Genomic DNA, 4526 nt, shown 5'->3' with positions numbered 1-4526 from the left:
ATTCAAAATTATTTGCAAAGAAATGATAACATATTTTCCCCTTTCCGAACATTCTCAAAGTTCCAAAATAACACACACACACACACACGCGCACACACACACACACACACACACTTCCACTGACGAATGGGCGCGCGCGCACACACACACACACACACACACACACACACACATTCGCGCGCACACGCACGCACGCATCTACATGCATACACATATATATACACTCGCACAGACGTGAAAAAGAAAACAACATGAGAGAACATTACCATGAAAATTGCATTTTTGGCGCCAAGAAAAACACAAACAATTAATCAAGCGCTGGACTAAACCTAAATAGGCAACACGATAGCTACAGATCCGGAAGACCGGAACCCTCTCCCTCTCTCTCCAGGTGATCAGGAACCAATATCAGCCAGACATGCAAACAGAGGCAACGAGCGGATCACAGGCACGCCGATCCACGTGCGTCATTCCCTCGGATTCAGTTCCGTGAAGGGTGATTCCATCATTGTGTCTTAGGGACAAGCGTCTCTGCAAGCAGGGGCGACTGGAACTAGAAGTGGTGTAAGACTTCGCTAGTGGGAAGAAAGAAAATTTTCCGAATTTTATGCCAACAGTTTTTGTTGTTGTTGTTGTGTGAACTGAAATTTCACTACTGCTTTTCTTTTTCTACCTTTCTTTGTCCACTTAGTTACATTTATACGCATTTGTCTGTGTTATTACACACATGCATGAGAGCGTGCGCGCGCAAACACACACACACACATACACACACACACACACACATGCACGTAGCGTACGTAAAAGAACCCACGGTAACAAAAGGGTTGTCCCTGGTAAAATTCTGTAGAAAAATTTACTTCGATAGGAAAAAAACAAATAAAAACTGCACGCAGAAAAACAACAAAAAAATGGATGGCGCTCTCTGTGTAGCGACGCGCTCTCCCTGGGGAGAGCAGCCCGAATTTCACACAGAGAAATCTGTTGTAACCCCGCCCCCCCCCCCCAAAAAAAAAAAAGAAAAAAAAGAAGAGAAATACAAATACATGTAAAACAAAGAAGACAGAGGAATACAATCATTCACCTGTTCTTTGATTTTCACTTTTTGGGGGGACAACGTTGACGATATTTGTCGTTCATGCAGTTTCACGCAGACGACGTTTCTGTTTAATTAAAGGTGATAAGTCACGAGCATCGAATTTTAATGTCAGTCTTTTTAGTAGAGAAAGTGAATGAAGCACACTTTTGCATTCACCTAGTTCTCTGGGTGAACATTTTAAGATGTTCTCTTTGTCTCTGTCTCTGTGTCTCTGTCTCTGTCTCTCACTTTCTCTCTTTTACAAGCTGTATATTTTCTTTCTCTGCTCTCCTCTCCTGTTCTCTTTCTTTCTTCCCTCCACCACCCCCACCCCCCGTCTCCTTTTCTCCCTCTATTTTCATCAGCTCCCAAATTGAAGTTAAAGCACAACTCAAGTACAGCATTAGTAACCAATCGCGAGACACAAACACGGAGCACAGAACAAACAGAAAGGGAAGAATTCTCGTGTAGAAAGGTGTCTCCCGCGGGACGGGGGTGGGGCTGGGGGTGGGGGTACCTGTTATCAATGCCAGACAGACTTATAAGTATAGAGGAGAAAATGTCAGATCTGGAATTGTGTGAGTTAGTGGTGTGTGGAGCGAAGAAGTCAGCAGAATCTATATACATCGATTCTCTGGGGGGGATGGTTTTGGTGGTGTCGAAGAAAGAGTTTCATGTTGCAGGCTCTTTGGTGGGAAACGTTGCTGCGTTCTGAAACCTCTCGGTCTTGTGTGTCTGTGATTCTTATCTGACTGTTGATATATTTAGAAAAAAATCTCTTTCTAATCACCATTTTCTTTCTTTCTCTTTCTTTCTTTTTTTTCTTTAGTTTCTTTCTTTTTTCTGTCTGTCTTCCTTTCTTTCTGCTTTTCAGCCTACCAGTCTTCTTCGTCTTTCTTTTCGTCAGTCCATCCATCTGTCCACCCGCCTGTCTGTGGATCTATCGATCTGTATTTGTCTGTTTGTCTATATATCCGCCTGCCTGCCTGTCTGTCTATCTGCATGCTTGTCTGTCTGTCTGTCTGCTTTTCTTCCTATCTCACAATTTTCTCACTTTTTTACTTGTCTTTTGTAATTGTTTCTTCATAAAATCAAAATTGAGTCACATACATCTGCACACATCACACCTGGAAATATTGTCATGGAAAGGGACACACACACACACGCACGCACGCACGCACGCACGCACACACGCATAACAAGTGGAAAACTATGGCCACATTGAACTAATGATTGAGTCTGACTTTAAGCACGACCGATCCCCGAGAGAGGCAGATCAGGACGATAAGAAAGCTTAAATCAATAGCTGCCAGTATCAGTATCACTAGTTCAAGGAGGCGTCACTGCGTTCGGACAAATCCATATACGCTACACCACATCTGCCAAGCAGGTGCCTGACCAGCAGCGTAACTGAACGCGCTTAGTCAGGCCTTGATAAGTAATAATAATGATAATTGTTGTTGTTGTAGAAACAGTAGCGGAAGTAATAACTGTAAAATAATAATAATCATGATGATAGATATAATGGTGATACACTACTACTACTACTACTTCTAATTCTACTACTACACCACTACTACTACTATTGCTGCTGCTGCTACTACTAATACTACAACTAACAGTGATAATCATAACAATAATAACAATAATGATAACGTTAAGTGAAACCCAATCTCTAAACAGGAATCTTGGCAGGCAAAGGAAGAAGAAAATCGATACATGCACAGGTACACACAATTTCTGACGAGAAGATTGAAAACATACATATTACAAGAATACGATACATGCACAGGTACACACAATTTCTGACGAGAAGATTGAAAACATACATATTACAAGAATACAAGTCCAGAATATGACACCGTTTCTTGATTCTTTGCCAACGACAACACTGTTCTCATTCAAGGGTCTGCTCCAGAAATTCTCGATATCATTCAATCAGCTTCATCTAAGAATTTTGCAACACCGTCATTATCGATCCTGCAGAATCGGAGACAAAGAAAAGGAAGCCTGAAATGAAATATGTACATGGATATGCACCTGACAAGCGAGAACTATTCCCTCACCAAGGTGAGGAACATCAATTCCTCATGAGCAACTCACCGCAACAAGAAACAACTATGAGCAACCTATTCCTTTCGGTCAGAAGACCATAACACTGAGGGAAGGAGAAGGATAGACAATCTGGTGAAAAGAAAACGCAGAGGAAAGCGAGGGACGGCGTGGAGATTCGATGCGGGGGAATGCTAAGAAGGGTGAACAGAGCGCACAAAGGCAGGGGTAGAGCTGGTGTTGTCTTGCCGTTTGACCAGTTCTGTAAGTCCGCAGCTAGTATTGAACCACGTCCTGTGCGTGGGAGTGAGCCCGTTGAAGAGTGAAGGGAGGCGGTGGTGTGGGGGGCAGGGGGTTAGGAGGTAATGGCGGTGGTCAGTGACAGGGAATAGACAGGAGGAGGAGGAGGAGGAGGGGCGGGGGATAGGGGTAGAGATGGAATCTGGACGTGGTGTGAATGTAATGGAGACACACAGATGGCACTGATGAAATGTAACGCTGGCGAGTTTGATTTTTGTTTTCTGTTTTGTTTTCTTGTTGTTTTAGTTCCTATTCCTCTCAGGTTGTGACAGTGTTGATCACATTTTGCCAACAAGCAGCGTTCCTGTTGATAGAGAGATAGATAGAGAGATAGGTAGATAGATAGATAGAGAGAGAGAGAGAGAGAGAGAGAGAGAGAGAGAGAGAACCAGATATTGTGAGAATGGAACAAGGTCCGTCTAAACTATGCACTACTAGCATTATTTCAATATCGTCAAGGCATGCATAGTAAGACAGACAGAAAAACAGACAGACATATAATGCACATGTACACGCAATTTTGACTCACTTGTTCGGCTCTCTCTCTCTCTCTCTCTCTCTCTCTCTCTCTCTCTCTCTGTGTGTGTGTGTGTGTGTGTGTGTGTGTGTGTGTGTGTGTGTGTGTGTGTGTGTGTGTGTGTGTGTGTGTCCTTGGTAAACTTTAACATTACCATTTTATCTGGAAATACTTTGTTTGCCAATATCAAATTTAGCTTAAACATAGTATAACAAAGACATCTTCGCAGTCATACCAATAATAGGTTGTAGATCTCCTGAAATAAGCCGCATTTCCGGATCATTGACGGTTTATTTCGTAGAGATTCGTTCCGAAATCCGAAAATTCTAAAAACCCTTCCTGATGAGTTGCAAAAAGATATGTTGTGTTTGGTAAGAAGTCGACATGACCTCGTTTTTATTGTTCACAATTAAAAGGAAAGAAATACAAATTCTGGACGGAACACAGTGATACTAAATACTTACTGTATATGAATATTATAAGTGGACGCTGAGTTAACTGCAGTTAACATAAAAAAGAAAAATTGAATTGATCGTTTCTTTCAGCCTGTTGTAGACTGGTTCGTGCAGATCTAGAGAT

The sequence above is a fragment of the Babylonia areolata genome, chromosome 24 (genome assembly GCF_041734735.1).
Source record: "Babylonia areolata isolate BAREFJ2019XMU chromosome 24, ASM4173473v1, whole genome shotgun sequence".
Taxonomy (NCBI): Eukaryota; Metazoa; Mollusca; class Gastropoda; order Neogastropoda; family Buccinidae; genus Babylonia; species Babylonia areolata.
Note: the sequence above shows the minus strand (reverse complement) of the source record.